We start from the raw sequence: 21351 nt of genomic DNA, 5'->3' as shown, positions 1-21351 counted from the left end.
TCTTCTTCTTTGTGGGAATATTTCCTACATCAAATTTAACCTTTGATAAAAGTCTAGTGAAATTAATGTTTTATATTTTAACTCCTTTTCTATACCCAAGGATGGCCCTTTCTGTCACTAATTGGTTGTAGTAAGCAATGGTAGATTTCCAATAGGCACACATTTAATCTCTTTTTAAAGTGTTCCTTTGAAACATCAACCCATTAAGATCTAATTAATCCTCAAGCACAATAAATTCAACCTGACAACTGTGCTGTAGTCTCAAATCTTGTCCCTCAAGAATCTGCTATATTTAATCCAGTTTTAGGAATGTGTTTAATAATTCTAATGTCTAAAACATATGAAAATCTTAGGTTGCTTGAAGAAAGTCTATTGTATTCATCCAGTATTAATGTTTGAAAATGTGGTATAGAAATGAAGATTTCAGACTTGGTGGCACATTGCCTGAGTTCAAATCCTAACTCTGCCATTACTTTGAACAAGCCATTTAATTGCTTTATGCTTCAACATATTGGTAAAAGGAATAGTAATGGTGCCTACCTTATAGGTTGGTTATAAAGATTAAATAAGTTAATCCATGTATGTGCTTTTAAAAAATACCTGGTATGCAGCATATTTTTAATAAATAAGCTATTACTATTGGTGTTGTTCCTATTCATCTGTTTTTTTTTCTTTGCTAAAAGTATCAACAACAGTTTCAAACTCATCATTAATAAATTATTTTTTCAGGAAACTTATCAGACACTTGAAGGAAGAGCTATGCTTTAGAAATCATAATATTGGAAAATTCATAAATATGGACTTTTCAAAAATAGAAAATAGATAACCTAACCATCTGCCATTAGACACAGCAAGCAAATAACAGTGTTGTGACAGAGAGGCTAATGCTGGAGAACAAAGGAAGAGCCCTCCAAAATCTATTTAAATTTTATTCAATGGTTCTTTTAGTCACTAAAACTAAAAAGTGAAACTAGGGAAGACAGATAGAATGAAGGTGACAGAGGATGCAAATGGTCTCAGAGAGATTACAATCCCAGTAATTGTAGCTTCCCATGAATTTTACTTATTATCTGAGTCTAAGCTAGTCCCATCATTTCGCAGATGAGAACTCAGAAACACACAGGTCAGAGGTGCTGTCTTGGATTACAAGTTCTGGAAGAAAATGAGTCAGAACCAGCGCTCTTGGCTTATCTCGAGATCCCATTTGCTACCTCATAAAAACTTCGTATGTTCGAGATCTTAGATTGAAACTACCAAGGCTGCATGTTCAAAAGTTCATCATCGATGTATTTTACCCACAAGACTCCCCAAAGACGACTAAATTTAACTCTGAGCTTTAATTGGCCTGAAAAGTCCTTATCAATAACAAATGCTATCAACCCTCCTGTAGGTTTGCTTATTCTTTGTTTTACGACAGATGGCTTTTCCCTAATTAAGACTCCTTTCAAAATACAGAGATTATGCACTGCACCTCGAGGAAGCAAATCCCTTTCTCCTAAGAGCCCCATGTTCTTAATATCCAAAGGAACTGAGGCAAAGAGGCTGAACATAATCCAGTCCTCCTTTTCCAGCTGGGCTTTCATTTCATACTTCACTACAGTTTCTCTAATCCCCACTTTCTCTTTGGGTTGCAGTGTATGGCAAGCACACAGCACGTTTAAAATCCCTGCTGATCCGTTGAGATGCTACACAGTGCATGACAGAGTTTGGCAAGCATGTGCATTGAGACCTTTTTTTTTTTTTTTAAACATCTAAATAAAACAGAGCCTGTGTTACCATCAGTTTTACTCAGTTTTTGAGGCCACTAAATCTTCTCACTACTCCCAGGGGTGCCCCTTCATATAACAGACATCATCCTAATTGGGATGGGACCAAACAGCTGGATTACAATGAAGCATTACCTATTGGCTGAATTACACACACGCGCGCGCGCGCGCGCGCACACACACACACACACACACACACACACACACACACACACACACAGCATCCCACAGAAACAAGACTTACAAATGAGTGCTTGAAGACTCATTTCTCACTCTGACCCCCGGGGTCAATGATGTCAGAGAAACTATTTCTGAAGAGAGCTCTAGAGTGGGAGTGAACAATGAGGACCAACAATAATGAGCAGCTCTTGAAGGTCACAGCTGTTGAGCATCTAATTGTAACTTGAAAAGCTGAGTCCCAAGTTATTAATGATCTTGCTGATAAACTTTTTTTTCCCACTCCAAGTCATGTAAGCTTTTATTCTAACTTCAAAGATAAAGCAAAGAGCTGCCATGGCTATAGAGGCAAGACTTTTCCTGTTTCGATGCAGCTGTGAGTATGTGCTGCCTCACACACTGGGTGGAAACTGGTGACCTTCAGATAAATTGAGGCACGTCTTCTGATTCCAAGATCTCTCTTAAGGGAAGAGATCATCAACTCTGCCAAATATTTTGTTTTAGCTTGTTAGCTACTTAGTATTAAAAAACAGACTGAATGGAATAAAATAAGTAATTTACTCAGCCAAAATGATCCTTTTCATATTTTATACACATGTAGCAGAAAACACAACACCTTCATTTGAAACACAGATGCTATATTATGTATTTTAAGTTGGGTTATGGGAGGTGGAAATAATACTACCACAGGCTAACTAACAAAATTATACTGAAGGATAAAAAGAACTGTCTGCTTTTCTCAGAAATCACTAAAGAAAAGGTCATGCTGACATGAGGAAATATAAGGTATACCATTAAAAAATTAGGAAACAGGGCACCTGGGTGCCTCAGTCAGTTAAGTGTCCAACTCTGGCTCAGGTCACGATTTCACGGTTGGTGAGTTTGAGCCCTGCATTAGGCTCTCTGCTGTCAGCACAGAGCCTGCTTCGGATCCTCTGTCCTCTGTTCACACACTCTCTCCCTCAAAAATAAATTAATATTTAAAAAAATTAGAAAACTCATCACACATGAGACTTCCATTCCAGAAAGCATCCCATATCCTTCAACAAGGATTTAAATTGGGTTTGCTCTCTTTTCTGCTTCATTTAATCTATTGGTTTATAATTTCTTCCCAAGTAGGGGTTAAATCTCCAGATTTCTCTGATTTATCTAAACAGAGTCATTTATTTATACACGGTACGTTCACAGTAAATGCTTGCTGAATGAAGGAAATGAAATGGTTTAATTACAATGTCTTTCCAACTGGAGGGTTGTTCATTGCTCTCACCACAGCAAGCCACTAAGGTTCTTGAATGAACCCCTGAGGCTGTCACAGAATGATGCAAGGCACTCACCTGTCCTCCCCACCTCCCCCAACTCCCCAGCAGCCCTAAGGGAATTAGTGAGCAGCTTCACCAAGCCCAGAAGCAAACAACCGAAATCTGGACTGCAGCCTGTCAGTACAATGTTAAGTTAGACTAGGAGCAAAACTTGTCTCCTGTAGGGGAAGGATGAGAGCAAAGCATCTAATTATTTTACTGAGATTCAGGTTTGTGAAAGAACATGTATGCAAATATACATTCTCATTTTCTTTTCTTTTCTTATTCTTTGCTTAAGAGACTCTCACTGATATGCCATACAAGCATGACAATATTTTATCAGCTATTCCTTGCTTTCATAGGTGGTGGTCTACAGATCAAAAATATTTTGCCATTTGCATTTTAATTAATATACCATTAAAGAACTATTTATCCAGTAAATATCATGAGCCACAGATGATATTAAGAACCCTAGCAAATACATCATAAATAAAACACAGTTCTGTATCTCAATTATTTTATTTTTAAAAATTATTTTAATGTTTATTTATGAGAAAGAGCATAAGCTGGGGAGGAGGGTCAGAGAGAGGGAGGCACAGAATCCAAAGCAGGCTCCACACTCTAAGCTGATGTGAGGCTCGAACCCACGAACCGTGAGATCACAACCTGAGCCAAAGTTGAACGCTTAACCAACTAAGCCATCCAGGCACCCCTATTTCAAGAATTTTATAATCAAGTAGGAGGAAAAGGTGCATATACACACAACTATAATACGACAGTTTGATGAGTTCCCTAACACATTTAAGTGCCAAGCATTGCCATCTACACTTATACTAATTCCTAGAAACTGCCAATAATGCACAGATCAATATATTGCCATCATTCTTCCTTCTCCATACACCTACAAAATGAGGAAGTTTCTGCCAAACTCAAGTCATTTAATCATCCATCAAATCTCTTGATATTTTCACATTACCACAGCAGGCTGGTAGTACCATTTTTTTCAGTAGTATCAGATCACCTAAGCAGGGATGCAGGAAAACTTGAATAATGAATGGGGAGACCCCCATTCACTTCAAACTAGAATAACAACGTACGTGCAGAATTCCAAAAGGCAAATCTCCCCACAGTGTCTGTTCACCAAACTTAGATAAAATTCCATGTTAAGTCATGGAATTTTCTAGCTATGACAAAAACTGAAAAAAAAAGTGTTGTATTAAAATGAAACAATTCATATATCTATATAATCTGAGATTTTTTTTTTTGAAGGGGGAGCAAACCCAGTTACTATACGGTATTTTTAGTGTGAACCTTGAAAGACCCAGGGAACAACAAACCAGCAAAAAGAGTCAGAAATGCTATCCAAATTCTCTTCACTTCCCTTCTACATCTATACTAACCCTTCTGGGACAATTCATACATTTATTTGATTTTTCTCTCTGTAGGTGATATCCAAATCTGTTGCTAAAGATCTGATTTACTTTAATTCCCATTATTCTCAAAATTCCTATAGAACTGGCTCAGGAACACATGGAAATTTTTCAAATTGGAAAGTAAAATCATTACTTTCTTCAGAAACCAGTATTCCTTGCCAACTATTTAATTCAATGTACAGATAAGGAATATATAAGCATATGTTGAACTCACAGCCATAAAATATTTTTAAAACCACATATAATGATTTCAAAGCCTTTTATTTAATATACTCCATTTTTAAAGAAATAATGAAAGTGCTTTTAGTTTTTCAACTTCAAAGTCTATGGTCAGAGTGTCTCAAATATTTTGCCCCAAGTATAAATTAAAAGTGTAATTTTGCACATTTCAAAGTAGTTAATGCATGCATTTATATTCAACTTGCATTTAGATCCATTTTTAAGTGGAAAAATGGACTTGTCTTCAGGGTTGTAGTCCTACAAATAGACTCAAGAAGTAAAAGCTTTATTTTTCTTTTCCATAAGCGTCCAGGAATTTTAGATTTGGCAAGGACTTTACAAATAATAGCCAACCTGCAAATTTTATAGACGGGGTATTATATAATTTACCTCAATTTACATAGTTCTACAAAGTAGCAGATGGTAGATTAATACTAAGGTGACTATATACATTATCACTCAAATAAGGACACTTTGGAAAATGAAAGTGGACACTCCTAAGGGTTCCTGCAGGACAACACGTTACTCTGGGAAAACCAGGGCATATGGTCATCCTCACTATAGCACACGCAATGTGTATTTGCTGTTTTAATTGAAAATAGTCAATCTGCCATAGGGACAAGAAGCAAACAGTACAGATAAAAGTTATTTCTTACATATACATAACATATAGTCAAGTAATTTGGGAGACATTGGCAGAATTCACAAAATGTATTGAGAATAGACAGTAATATAGAATTAATGGAATGTGGGTCTATTAAACTTCAATAACAAGAATGGAACAAATAAGTGTTACTAGAATGGGATGTGAAGGCCATAAAACTAAAATATTCATAAACCCCAGATCACATCACCTCTACATTAACAGGATACTCAAGCGGATGTGGAAACAGCCACAGGTGTGGCAAGGGAAGGCCTCCTCTCCCCTCCCCAGCAGCTGGGAAAGGAGAGAGGCCCAGGTGCCCTGGCCCTGGGTTGGTCCAGCCATTGTGGCCCCTGGGGTTGGTGGGCTGAGGGCTGAGGGTAGAGCCCCTGGGAGGGTGGGGCAAGCTCCTAGGTGGGGTTCGAGATCCTTCGTAAAAAGCCACGAAGCTTGATACCCATGAAGCCCAGCCCCGCGGGGTAGGAGGGGGCATGGGGGTGCAGAGCCCAGATGGGGGACCCGGCCTGGCCTGGCCCATGAGGGGAAGTAATGGAGAGATGCTGCCTGTGGGGGAGGAGGTGGGGATGAAGCGTTGGACCAGGAGGGAGGAGGACATCCAGGTGGGGGCGCAGGGCGGAGAGGCACGGCCCCCAGCCCAGCCCAGGCGCCTTTGCGTGGGGTCAGGAAGGTAAAACAAAACAAAACAAACTTCTTCCCTTGAGGACATCCATTATGGCCTTTCTATGACCCTGTGTGTTCTCTGCTTGAGAAACTGATAGAAGCTACAGCAGCATAAAACACTGAATGGTGAGCTACAGGGTGGTCAGGTATGCAAGTACTTGTACCTCTCCAACAAGGTAAGCCAGTGTTCCCTCCAGGCACCTGAAACTATCGAGCTTCCTTCTTTATCTGGTCTTTGTAACCACAACATCAGGAGAAACAGCTGATGACATGGATACTGCAACACTGTATAAAACACAATTAATGTGTGATGCTTCAGTCAATCCCATGGAACCCTATATTAACTATGTACACCAACTCTATAGCTTTGTCCTTGGCTTCCCACTACAGAATGAATGAACCACATGGTTCCAGAATCTTGTCATCTTCTTGGTCTGTGAGCCTTTAGGTTCCATGCCCTCTGTTATAACTTCCCTGGTAGTTTACGACCAGGTTATCATTTATTGATATAAATTCCCATACAACAGAACATATCTCCAAAATCTCATTAATTTATTTACTCATTCAACAAACATGAGTGCCTTTCACAGATCATGCTCAATTTTGGGTGCTTGGGATATAAAGGTGAAAGTACACAGCCTCTGTTATCAAACAGGGTCCAAGGAGGAAAACAGGAGTCAACAGACAAGGTACGATAGTGTTGTCATACCATGGCCTCCAGGGATCAAGGAAAGCTTCCCAGAGGAAGTGACACCAGACAATACAGAACAGAATGAAAGAGAGAAGAAGGGAAAAATAGGCTCATGGACATATTACTTACTAACGCCATAACATTTTCTAGGTGATGCAGATTAACTATTTAATACAACACACAATGAGTTATTGTTGTTATTATTCCTAATTGAAAAGTAAGAGAAGCTTGGAGAGATTAGACATCTAGCAAGTAGAGGAGTCCAGATTGAATGCCAGGAATTCTGGCCCAAGAAACTATCCTCTTTATCACTAAATGACACTCTTATCCCGAATGCTATGAACTAAAATATGACTAGTTAGAAAGGCAAGAGAGGAAGAGAAAGACATGGCAATGAGACAACCCAAACCAACAAGAGTTAGACGTGCCATGGGTATGAGGAGGAACTGTAAGAGATTAAGCTGTTCAATTAGGCAGGGCCCAGAAAAATGAGATTACTGAAGCTCTTACAAAATCCCTATGGTGTCCCCTGTCATGTCGCCTCACAACTCAAAGTCTCCATCACAATCTTAAATGGGAAAACAAGTAAATACCTTATACAGCATGAAAAACAAAAACAAAACAAGGCTTGACATTTTCAATTAATAATAACTTTCTTTAGATTTATGGCAATATCTCATAAAAACTCTACATTGTCTAACTACAACACAACACAAATAAAGGTTTTAACAGAATGTATATATAATCTAGAGTTCTATCCATGGGTTACCTAACCATTTCAACTTCGCTTAAATTTCACACATGTAATAATTATATGTAAGCTTATGGAGATGCACTTATGTAATATGTATGTCAACTAATACTGTTGAGAAATGCAAAAACAGATCTCCCACAAATAGCTATTCAACACTACTATGTTGTAGTAGGTGTTTAAGATAGTAAACAGATTTGTATAATGGGAAAAATATAATATAGATAAGAAATAAACCAACAAAATACATATCTTCATATGCTGTTCAGGTAATTCTGCTAGAATATCTTCCCCTTATTGGGGCGCCTAGGTGGTTCAGTCGGTTAAGCGTCTGACTTCAGCTCAGGTCATGATCTCACGGTTCGTGAGTTCGAGCCCCGCGTCGGGCTCTGGGCTGATGGCTCAGAGCCTGGAGCCTGCTTCCGATTCTGTGTCTCCCTCTCTCTCTGCCCCTCCCCCGTTCATGCTCTGTCTCTCTCTGTCCCAAAAATAAATAAACGTTAAAAAAAAAAATTAAAAAAAAAAGAATATCTTCCCCTTATAAATAATCATATTTTTTTCATTTGTTATAAGTAATTACATTACTTAAACTGGGTGAAATCAAATTTATAAATATCAGATGAACAAAATGGTAATTTTTTTTCCAGACGTGAAACTGCGGGAATGAATTACTTTAAGAATGTCAACAGTTTCAAAGAAAATTGAGAAGTCAATCTTTTTGGATTCCTAAAATTTTAAAAAATAAAATTCTTAAGGTATTTACTTTTTAACATAGAAATGAAGGAGGATATAAATATTTTTGTGTCTCAGAAAATGCACTGGAAATAATGTTAATTTTATTTTCCATATTTCAAGCCTAGTTTTGATAAACATGTCATTAATGACAAATATTTTTGCCATAGTATAATTTTTTTTTAATTTTTTTTTAATGTTTATTTACTTTTGAGAGAGACAGAGACAGAACGCGAGTGGGTTAGGGGCAGAGAGAGAGGGAGACACAGAATCCGAAGCAGGCTCCAGGTTCCGAGCTGTCAGCACAGAGCCCAACGCGGGGCTCGAACCCAGGAGCTGTGAGATCATGACCTGAGCCGAAGTTGGTCGCTCTACCAACTGAGCCACCCAGGCACCCCGCCATAGTATAATTCTTAAATTCAAAATGATTTAAGTATTTTTTTTTAACGTTTATTTATTTGTGAGAGAGAGAGAGCATGCCAGATAGACAGAGTGTGAGCAGGGGAGGGGCAGAGAGACAGGAAGACACAGAATCTGAAGCAGGCTCCAGGCTCTGAGCTGTCAGCCCAGATCCCGATGTGGGGCTCAAACTCACAAACCATGAGATCACGACCTGAGCCGAAGTCAGACGCTTAACCGACTGAGCTACCCAGGCACCCCAAAATGATTTAAATATTTAAATAAGTCTTCACCTTTTTTGTTTTGTTTTGTTTTGTTTTTCTGGCTGTAGGAGACATTTAAAATATTTAGATTCATTCATTTAAAATGTATTACAATATATGATATTTAGTTTAATTATTAATTTATAAGTGTGATCCAAAAATATTTGTGTTCTTCTGTTCATCTCAAGCAGCATTATAACATACCAGGAATAATTTTTTTTTTTAATTTTACTACTTTTTTTTTTTTTGAAAGAGAGCGAGCAGGGGAGGGTCAGAGGGAGAGGGAGAGAGAGAAGCTGAAGCAGGGTCAATGCCCAGGGTAGAGTCCCCTACATGGGACTTCATCTCACAACTGTGAGTGAGATCATGACCTGAGCCAAAATCACATCAATGATTAGCTTGACTGTGCCACCCAGGCAGCCCTGGGTGCTTTCACTCCAGCACTACTTTGAACTAAATAAAATATATTAAATTTATTATTAAATGTATTAAAATTAACCAGCAATCAAAAAGAAACAGGGAAATGCAATCCCAAAAAGGGAGAAAATCACTAACCTTGGTCATATTTCCTTAATTCCATCATATATACTTAGAAACCCAATCCTCTATGATTTGCTCTACTTATATATAGGGCATGAAGTTAAGAAATATCACAGAGATATCAATTTATCACTGAGAATCAAAAATACTTTCATTTATTTTTATCCATTTAGCACATGCTCTGTCATCATTATGTACATATGACCTTTCTGTGGATTAACATTAGCAGAGGCTGCCAGAGGGGCAAACCATAAAAAAAGTTTGGGACTTCCCTTCAATTTACCAATTGTGTCAACCCGTGATTTGATCCCTTTCAATGGCTTATAATTCTCTCTTTCCTAAATGTACATGTATCCCCAGGATCTCTAATTGCCTACTATCATCACTGCTTTGGATAATCTCATAAAGCCCCATGGCCTTAATTATCACCTTTATGTTGAAAACTCCTAATTTTATTGCTAGCAATAACTTTTCTCTTGATATATAGATTCATATGCGAGAGTTTGCCTCACCTTTTATACCTCTAGTTCAAAACCTCTAAGATTAGGCTCACCACTTTTTCCCTGAAAACCAAAGCTTCCTCTTACATCCTAATTCTGTAAATGGTACCACCCAGTCACCTAGGCGTCTTTGATTCTTCCCTCATCCTCACTTCCTACATCCAATTAGCCAATAGCCAAGCACTGCAGATTCAGTCTCCATGCATCTCTCACTTTGTTCCTTCTCTTTCCATCCCCATTGCTATCTCCCCAGTTCAGATACTCATTACCTTCTGCCCTACGGCAACAACCTACCTGTTCTTCCACTTTCAAGTCTCTCTCTCTATCCTAAATTTTAGCACATAATTCTGATAGTCTCTACACTGCAACTCTGATCAAGAGCTTCTAAAGAATCTCAACTGTGGACAAAATTATGTACAAAGTCTCACCCTGACATTTAAGACCCCCTACAAGATGGCTACAATCTACCCTTCGAACTTCCTGTCCCAATACTTCTTTCTTCATGTCTGTATTGTTGGTTAAACTATTCACTATTTGCTAAAATTGATATAATTTTCACCAACTAAAATTTTGTTCACATAATTCAATACTTTGGAACACACCCCATCGTCCAACACCTCCTACCTATGCTTGCAAATGATGGTAGAGTTTTCAGGAGTCAGTTTAAATACCACATTATCTAACAATGCTTTGCCCATCCTCCCTTCTCTTCCATCCTCATGTCACAGCAGGAATGCCATTTCCTCCTTCTTTAAAATACTATAGCACTTGCAGAACACTACCTTTGACCAAATCCTAGTCAAATGCATACTGGACTGTCTCCAGCAATGGACTGGCAATCCTGGAGGAAAGGAACTGCCTGACAGAGGGTTCTATGTACATTACAGGCACAAAGTGTGTGAATTAACTTGAGTTAGTTTCTCTTCTAAACATTTATACTCAATGTTCAGTTATCCAAGCTATCAACCCATAAGGTGCCCAAAAAACAGAGCCAGTATTTTGAGAATTACTTTGTCTCTTCCTCAATCCAAACAGAAATATTGACAAGGACTAAACAAATTCATTGAAAATTCTTCATGGATCTTCCATTACATATCTCTGACATAATTATTACAAAACAAAGAGCCAAAGAAATGGTAAATAGTAGTAGGTAACACTTACTAGGTCTCAAGGACTATAGGCTTAATCATATTTAATATATTTATATATGATACTTAGTCATTACAACAATGTACGTACTTTTATTATCACACTAGACAGAAGAGATAACAAAGATTTTTTTTAAACATAAGTTCTTGAACTTGGTTTTAAGACTGCTAATAAAACATAAAGCTAGGAATGAACCCAAAGTTCATGCATTAATGATAATTCCATACTACTATCTGTCTGTAGCAGTAAAAGCAAAATAGTGAAGAATTAAAGATATTTCTAATAACCAAGAAAAAGAAATTGATTCTTAGGAAGTAACAGTTGGGAGGGAAAAGTCATCAACTTAAGTAACCATATATATGAAAGAAAGAACAGAGAGCGTGGCTAAGTTTCTATATTTCTGGACTGGAGACAATATGAAACATTCAGTATCTAAAAACCCAGACATAAGCTGATCTATGAAAGTATGATGTTCTATGCACAGTACCTGTCATGCCCTTCCCTTTCATCTTAATTTAGGGTTAAGACTTCTATAAATACAATGGAAGTTTCCTCTCTGTATCTGACGTACACTGATCTCTTTTACCACATACATTGAGTTGGGGGGAAAAAAAACAGAAGAAAAAGGAAGGGATTTACTAGTAATTGACTAATTTATTCTGAAAAGTATCTGTCATTAGTAGTGTCAAATTTGCTCCTTGGGACATACATACAATTATTAGCACATGGCAGATACTCAATTAATGAATTAATGAAACAGTGTGCAATACATTCCTAACTAAATCAAAGGAACAAAACATTGTTTTGCCTAATAGTCAAAGATTAACATCTACTTCCCATTATTCATATTCTTTGTGATAAGAAAAACCTAATGGTGAAAAATATAATTTCCATAAGCATTTTGAAAAGCTACTCACATACTACTGAGACGGAAAGGGAAAATATAGTTTACACCAACAGAAGCAAAGAATTTATCCTATTTTCCTTTAAATACTTGAAGGCCTAACTCACTAACACATTTATTTGCAATTGGATTCACCATTCTGGTATTTAGAACATTTGGAAAAGAAACTCCTAAAGAAATGCTTTGAAATCATGTTTAGGGATGTGAGGTTTATTATTTTATTTTTAGCTCTATTTCCCTAGAGGCCTATTACCCTTCTGCCCACATAAAAATATAATATGGCCCTAAATGCATATAAGAATTCTAAAAAGTGATGAGCCAATAATATATTTTGTACATCAATTAGATCTGACATTTTGTCTAAAGTAGCAAACCTCACTGAAAGACAAATACAAGTGAACAGGGTCTTTTATCTGAAATAATATTATATTGTCATATGAAACAAGAAGCTAACACAGCACTTAGAAGGCCACATTATACTGTTCTCTTGCAGTAACAATTACATCCAAAAGGCTGAGCTTATAAAACAGGGTTGTCCATCACTGTAGCAATATTACTCTCTGTTCTTCTGTGACAAGTTCCTTCATCCCCTACCTCCCCATGAATTCCTAGACTTTACCTACATGCATCAGACTATAATGTAATAACAAAATTAGAACCAGCTTTGCCAAAATTTGGGAGTAAGGGGAGTCAGATTATGAGAACATGCCAGAAGGATAACTTATCAAAGTCAATATAAGTAACACTAATATAAACATAGCAAGGGTAACACAGTCTCAGATTTTCCAATGATCATCAGTTATAGTAAATGAAAACATAAAAACCAGTAGAAAGAGAAATGGTTTACCACATGCCCATGAAAAACTTTCAGAACATTCTAGCTGAGAATGGGGAGAAGGATAGGAATTGTTATGTCAAGAATAGGGCTAGAGATGGGTGAATACGAAGGAAAATCAATTCAATTCGACCCTACATCGAACTTTTAGCTGAGCTGAAGAGGACTCAGGTGGCAGAGGACATTCCAACCAGCAAAGATAATATCATTTGCAAAGATGGGGGGGCATATTTTGTCTGGTAATTTGACAGAACTTCCATGAGGCTGAAGAAAAGACATGTGTGGAAATGTATAGTCTGAGATAAGAGGAAATGTGCTGCCTACTAATGTTACTTATTGGCTGTATGTGTTCTGGCCCACGGGTATTAAAGCATCTCACATTTACCTCTCCCCGTTCCTCATTTACTCCAGTGTCCATTGATTTGCCCTAACATGTTGGCGAGTTCATGGTATATAAAAGAATTGACTCCATTCCCAAATCATTTTGTCACAGGTAACCCAACGAATGAGCTTTTGCTACTCTTTCCCTGCCTCTATCAGTTTGTTATAACACCGTTGCATGTAGAATTAGGTGAGCTGTGCAACTATGTTCTCAGATTTATGACTTTAAAAGTTATCTTTTTTTTTTTAATTTTTTTTTTCAACGTTTATTTATTTTTGGGACAGAGAGAGACAGAGCATGAACGGGGGAGGGGCAGAGAGAGAGGGAGACACAGAATCCGAAACAGGCTCCAGGCTCTGAGCTGTCAGCCCAGAGCCTGACGCGAGGCCCGAACTCACGGACCGCGAGATCGTGACCTGGCTGAAGTCGGACGCTTAACCGACTGCGCCACCCAGGCACCCCAAAAGTTATCTTTTTTTAATGAAGCTTTCATATTCTACATTCTTAACAAGTGAGAATATTAGACATTTCTTTACGAAATATCACTTTACAATGTCATCAAAGGATATGCTATTTTAATAATCAGTTTTAATTAGGCAAGAGCATAATTCAAGATTCATTTTTGAGATACTCTCAAAAGGCACATGGAGATTATATTGTTATTATTTTATTAAACTGTGTGTCATGTTACACTGTTAGTGAGTATAAATAGGAGATTAGTCTCCTGTATTCTTCCAAGTTTTGACATGGAACATTGTACTGAGAACTGAATGAATGTCAAATACATCTAGGCCTGCAGATCACCTGTTCTAACTGTTCAACCTGTTTCCTCACCGTAGCAATAAGGAGTACATATTGCAGATGCACATATATGGTAAGAATTCTGTCAGCTGTTTCATGGGAACACAGGACAGTTTAAAATCAGATCTAATCTTGGCTCCACTAGAGCAGAAGGAAGGATGTATTACTGGAAAGCAGAAGGAAGGATAAATAAAAATCCTAGGAGATGCTCTTTTGTTACAGACTATCTTATCATACCTAAGCCAAAACTGAATGCCTAACAAAGAATGGTAATAACTTTTTTTGCTCCTTTTCGATGAGAATAACTTAGGCTCAACAAATAGCATTTTTAATTATCCTTTTTTGTTTGTTTTCAGATTTGTATATTGTAATGAAGCTATGAGTTCTTAAATTTGGGGCCAAAATTTAGGTTTCTATTCAAAGGAGTATGTTGAAGAGGTTACTTGTAAGTGTTTGGATAACATGATCATTCCTTACCAACATTCTCTGTTCCATTTTATCTTTTTTTTAAGTGTACTTATTTTTCAGACAGAGAGAGACAGAGTGTGAGCAGGGGAGGGATGGAGAGAGAGAGGGAGACACAGAATCAAAGAATCTGAAGCAGGCTCCAGGCTCCAAGCAACACAGAGCCCCATGCAGGGTTCGAACTCACAAGCCATGAGATCATGACCTGAGCCAAAGTCAGACACTTAACCTGACTGAGCCACCAGGCACTCACATCTTGTCTTTCATATCTAAGTGGTACAATCATTTTGTACACAGGTGTAGGTGTGTCTTACTTTGGGCACACTACAGAGGGGACGGAGTGGGTGGCAGCCAGGGGGGTGCCCTTTATAAAATGACCAGAGGTGCAGAGCAGCAATCAACCTCCATAATCGGCTGAGATGATCCAACATGGATACGTGTAGAGATCCTCAGGACTTCCCAGCAACCCTTGCAGTGGGGAGCCCATAAGCTTAGTAAGCTTATTTATTTTGAGAGAGTATACATGCACAAGTGGGGAATGGGCAGAGAGAAAGAGAGAGAGAGAGAATCTCAAGAAGGCTTCCCATAGCATAGGGCCTGACATGGGGCTCGAACTCATGAACCACGAGATCATGACCTGAGCTGAAGTTGGACACTTAACCGACTGAGCCACCCAGGAGCCCCATCATACTTTCTGGCTTTTGAGCCAAAAACCTGTTTGTCCTGTGAGTTTTCTCTCTGGCCTAGTCCCATGTTCCATTAATCTCTAACTCCTGCCAACTGATCCTCATTGCCACTAATGTCACTCACTCCTGGAATCAGGTCCACCATTATTTCTTACTTGTAATAGAATAACTTTCCTATCTCCAGTCTTGAAGCCTCTAGTTCATTGTTTAAATGCAGCAGCAGGTCAGTCTTTGCTTAATTTGTCTAAGGTTAATTTAATTGTTCCCTCCCTGCCATCAGAAACATTCTAAACTCTGCATAATGTTATATCAGGCCATTCTGATCAGATCTTTAACCACTTCTCCATAGAATTTCTGCTCCTACATTTAGCATTCTCCCTCAAATATGTGCCGGTCAAATCTTGTGTTTATTACCATTTTACACACAAGGGTCTTGCCTCTCTTTTTTTTAATGTTTTTATTTTTGAGAGAGAGAGAGAGAGAGAGAGAGACAGACAGACAGACAGACAGACAGTGTGCAAGCAGGGGAGGGGCAGAGTGGGAGGGAGACACAGAATCTGAAGCTGGCTCCAGGTTCTGAGCTGTCAGCACAGAGCTCGATGCAGGCCTGGAACTCTCAAGCTGTAAGATAATGACCTGAGCCGAAGTCAGGCACTCAACTAAGGGAGCCACCCAGACGCCTGGTTCTTGCCTCTTTGATTGCAGGGGAGAAGTATCCTCTAGCAAGCATTTGCCATACTGTACCCTCTTATTGTCTCTCAATACTCACTGCAGGATCAAAGTTTGTGGGTTTCCCATCTGTGTCTTCCTAGCACTTAGTGCAGTAGCCAGCATCATTTACACTCAATCCAGTGTCATTAAAAAATAATAATAATAAGGGTAAGAATGAATGATGGAACACCCAGCATTTAATAATTCAGGCTAATTTTAAAGGTTGGCTTTTGCTTAAAGTAACAAAACTATAAAATGGACTTTTCTACTTGCTTATAATTATCATAAAAGCATTCCCCTTTATAAACATACAAGCCTAAGAGTGGGGAAAATGAGAAAAGAAAATGATGGTAGAGTTTGATGTGATTCTCCAAAAGAACTGATAGAATACACAAGTCCCTTGTAAAAGCATCTTGGCTCTTGCAAAAGGTAAATTTTAAAATGAGCACAGGGTAGAGTTTTCATCACTTGTCAGGACTGAAACGGTTTAGCTGTGTTCCGAGTGGACCCTTCTGTGAACTCTGCACACTACATGCGTGGCTTGGAGGAGGGTTATTTATATATTATCTCAATGAACTTTTTATGCACCTGCATGAAAATCACAATTAAAGAAAGAAAATGTTGATAAAAAACACATTAACATTCCTTTGCCTTCAAGGAAAAGTCTTGATATCTAGTCATTAACTGGGCAATCTGCCCTCGACTTCCTTCTGCCTTAATACTCTAAAGAGAAACATGTCTTCAGAGAACAGTGTTTTTAAACTCTTCATGCTTTGCTGCTCTACTGTGAAGTCCTAATTCCTAGGAATCCAAACACTCGTTAACTCTTAAGAACTGTTATTAGCTATTCTGAGTCAAATGAATATAAAATTTAAACAAGGACAAAGTTTAATTTTTAACCAATAAAAAGGTTTTGGGGAGTTTTGTTGCTATTGTTTTGCTTTTGTTTTCACGTTGTCAAGGCTGCTTTTCTTGGGTTTCTACTTGCTTCTGTGGCTACCTATAGAAAAAATACAGAGGTTACGGGGCACCTCGGCACCTCGGTGGCTCAGTCTTTTAAGCGTATGACTTCGGCTCAGGTCATGATCTCATGGTTCATGAGTTTGAGCCCCCTATCAAGCTCTGTGCTGACAGCTCGGAGCCCGGAGCCTGCTTCAGATTCTGTGTCTCCCGCTCTCTCTGCCCCAACCCCACTCACGCTCTCTTTCTCAAAAATAAATAAACGTTAAAAAAAGAAAAAATACGGAGGTTAGCAATTTTTAAAAGGAATATTAGTTTGATTTTTCAATTAAAGTCACATTAATATCAGTCTTTATTATTTATATTTATTTCTGAGTGTTCTGTACTGTAGAGTATCTTGTTTCTGTAACAGACTGTTGCTTGTATTTTGAGAAAGGCAGAGGAGGGGAGCAAGGGAAGGTTGACATTTTCTTGTTTGCCTTCTTCCTGTCTTTTCAACTTGAAGAGCTCAAAGAAATACGGTATTTCTTATTTCAGTTTCATTTTTAATACCTGCCCTAGCTCTATGTATTATCTTCTATATCAGGAAAGATTATGCCCCTGTAATATTTACTCATTTTTCTTTATTATTTCCATAGGTAGCACTACAAGATGACCTTCAGTTACTCTTTGTTTGGATGATAAAATTACTTTTGCACAAGGCAACTTTCAAAACACACTGTATCATTATAACGGGTTAACATGATTCCTCAGTCTCCTTTTTAAAATCACATGACATTTACCTCAGTCTCCATTTAGGAGATCACATGAAGTTTACCTTATACCCTCACTTTCTTTTCTGTCTAAAGCAAAATATGATGAAATTTTCTTATTCATAAGTTGATAGAAAAGCATGATTTAAAACTCATTACTACACTGTAACCTGCTATATATGTCGCAAAAGGTAAAAGCTAATATCAAAGAAAAATCTTACAAGCTATAAGTGTTGGGGAACATTTAAAGTTGGCCAATTTCTAGGGGCACCTGGGTGACTCAGTTGGTTAAGCATCTAACTCTTAGTTTCAGCTCAGCTCATGATCTCATGGTTTGTGGGATGCAGTCCCGTGTCAGCATCTGCACTGATGGCATGAAGCCTGCCTGGGATTCCTTCCCCCCAACCCCGCCCTCTCTCTCTTTCTCTGCCTCTCCCCTACTCGTGCTCTCTCTCTCAAAGTAAATAAACTTTAAAAAATAAAGAAAATTAAAAAAAATAAAAATAAAAATAAAATCAGCCAACTTCTTAGTAAAAGTTCTCTAGGAAAAACTCCTCTGATATTCTGCAATTTTTTTTCTTCTCAAAATTGAATTGCCAGCAAGTGTGTGTATATGTTAATGTTAGTTCCTGATTTAAACATTTATATCATTTACTGAAAAATTAAACTTCATTTCTGGATTCCTTCTTCACTACTGCTAGAAATTATGATGAGTGTTATGTGCATTGGAGTAAATTAAAAAATATTAATTTTATATAATCATTTTACAATACAAATCCAGGGCATCATGAGGAAAACTTTGAGACTGTTAAAGAACATTCTGAGAAAAATGTGACTGCATCCAATTGAGACAATTTCAGGTTTGAAATGGTAATACAAAACAGCAGAAAAAAATGTTTTTAAAGAATATTTACTACACTTTCTTTCAATTTTTTGAACATACTTGAGTCAATTTTACACACTTTTGTAGAAGAAGCATAGACAATCATCCGTCACTAATCATCAACACCAAGGAAGAAATGTTCATCCGAATGGAAAGATTCTAGAACACTGATTGAACGATATAACTGATTGAACGATATAACTGAATGGACAGACCCACCGTGAGTGCCAAGTCATTTTTTCTATGTGGCTGTAGTAATTAAAGAGTTAGATTTAATTTTCACAAGTCTATTAAATCTAAGATGAGTTTATGATACAATTCCCTTGGTCCCTGAACCAAAAACAAAGTATTCTAACTCATTTTACCAGAGAATACTGTAACAGGGTTAAGAAGATAAGCTCAGCTAATACACTGGTATTTTACCTTCCTTTACCAGTAGTTTTGTATGAATATCCACTTGAAGAAATTAAGGGGTAGGAGAGGTGACACTGTTTGAGGAAAAGACTTGATATTCATGGTTCTACCAGTCCAATGCTTCCCAGCCTTTTTCATGTTGTACTACACAAAGAAAATTATAAATATAATATATATTATAAATATAATATGTGAAATAGATACATATTATATTTAATAAATTTATCCATTTGTATAAATATCATAAATAAATATTAACATATTACATATGAATATGTACTACATATATAAAAATATATCACATATATTATATAAATATATATTACATATTATATTTATTATATTACCTGAAGGACCTAAGAGGGATAAAAGTGACTGTATGGAGTTTAGTGAGCCAAAAGAATTACACTGCCTAAGTATTACATACAGATAAGATAAAAAAGTATTGGGGGAAAGAACAGTATTGAATTTTGTGCAAATATTGTATAATATTTCTCACTAGACATTCAAAGGATGGATGTCATTCACTGCACTTGCCAGCTGCAAAGACAGTGTTATAAAGTACTCTCAACATTTTTAATAAAATCAGGTTGCTTCTATAACCATCACTTTTCTATCAGATTTTATGATTCAAATGACTATGTATAATCCCCAACCAAGATATTTTCATCATACTCTCCTCAAAATCTTGCTAGCTTCCATTGATGAGAATTTTTTTCTTCAGACAAGCAGATGATCAGAAATGTTAAAACTTATCTTTTACAACCATCACATTTTACAGTAGTTGAAATTGTCACTAAAAGTAATTTTAAATTTCCTGTGATAATGCAAAGAGAGTTCAAACCCATTCAAAAATTTAAAGTCAAACATTTTGACGTAATGATGAGTCTCTAATGTCAAACAAGCATGCAGTGTTGAAAAACTGCTAGGAGACCACGAAGTCCATTAAATCAGCCACAGTGAGTGGATGCAGATAGTCAATAAATGAGAAGACACATTTGGGGCACCGCCTGGGGCTGAGCCCTCTAGGAGTCCCTGCCCAGCCACCCCCAGCCCCCTTTCCCCACCGCTGGCCGCACCTTGGGCTGCACTCTGGGCTCCTTGGGCACCTGGACCACGAACTCCTCTGGTAGCTCCACGGGGCCCTTGTCCACGATGAGCAGTGGCACGCTCGGCTGCTGGCTGCTGAAGGAGATGTCTGGGTGGCAGAGCGCCTCCTGGGCTGCGCTCAGCATGTCGCAGTGGGGCAGCGAGGGCTGGATGTCGCTCACTGTGCTTGCCACCTGCGGGGACCGCAGGGCGCACCATCAGACTCCACTCAGCTCAGGCTGGCTGCAAAGAAGCCCGGCTAGAGACTATTCCCAAGGCTGCTCTCTGCTGCGGGCCATAGTCCCTGGACTCCAGCCACCCCAGGACCCGCTCAGATAACCCCGGAGCTGAGGAGAACACATCCCCTGGTCCCTACTGTGATATGGACTGTGCAGTTCTGTCCTAGCTAATCACGATCTTAAATAAGCCAAACACCTCATCCTAATCCCTGACAATGATTGGAAAATTAGACACAATTTTCAAGAGAAAGCTACTTGAGAAAATATACATTTTATATTTTATAGATTCACAGTGTTCTACTGTAAATCTATAGGTACTAATATCTGCAAGTATAAATAAAAATGTTAGTGAACTGAGTACACGCAAAAAGCTTGATAAGATAATGGGTGTCAAAAGTTTCAGAGAGGTATTTATTTATTCTTTATTAATTTTGTTTTGTGTGTTGTGTTGTTACATTTACATGGATTGTTTTATATGTTTCAGATCATTTAATAGTTTTTGAAAGACTGTATTAAGATCTGTGATGAACATTAAGGTGAAAAGGAGATACAAACATTTTTGCCATTTAAATACACAGTGATTCTACTGACAGATGGTACATATTACATAAATGAATCAATATGGAAGACCAAGACAATAATGAAAAAATAAAATTGTAAACATAGGATTTTTTTAATAATTCACAAAACAGTAATACACTGTATGCTATGGAAAACAGAGCTATTTAAGTACAGGATTTTATTTTGCTGGTGAATTGGTACAGGAAATACACATTTTTCTACGCTAATTCCAACTAGTGTGATAAACACGAATGATAATGAAAATGCCCCCACTAACAGAGAGGAAAAGAGTTTACAAGGAAAAAGATTTTGCTTGACACAATTATTTTTTAACAAACATGCATATTTAAAAACACATTAATAATGCTATATGGCTATCATTCAGCAGTCAGGAGAGAAAGTAGGAAATTCAATAATGCAAGAGAAT

At 37.7% G+C, this 21351-nt stretch overlaps 1 protein-coding gene across 8 annotated transcripts in view; it reads right to left on the bottom strand.

The window, feature by feature from the left end:
* Window positions 1–20313, bottom strand: part of ADGRL3 (adhesion G protein-coupled receptor L3) — a 497188-nt gene extending 476875 nt beyond the window's left edge. For all 8 annotated transcript variants that reach the window (XM_047091224.1, XM_047091225.1, XM_047091226.1 and 5 more), the window contains exon 1: window positions 20115–20313. The gene's annotated coding sequence lies outside the window, so the exon portion shown is untranslated. The remainder of the gene's footprint in view (window positions 1–20114) is intronic.
* Window positions 20314–21351: the final 1038 nt, after the last annotated feature.

The sequence above is a fragment of the Lynx rufus genome, unplaced genomic scaffold (assembly GCF_022079265.1).
Source record: "Lynx rufus isolate CCGP_SWC_20201006 ecotype Redwood Valley unplaced genomic scaffold, mLynRuf1.p SCAF_3, whole genome shotgun sequence".
In the NCBI taxonomy this organism is placed as follows: domain Eukaryota; kingdom Metazoa; phylum Chordata; class Mammalia; order Carnivora; family Felidae; genus Lynx; species Lynx rufus.
The sequence above is the reverse complement of the archived record's forward strand: the minus strand, read 5'-3'. Positions and strand labels throughout refer to the sequence as shown.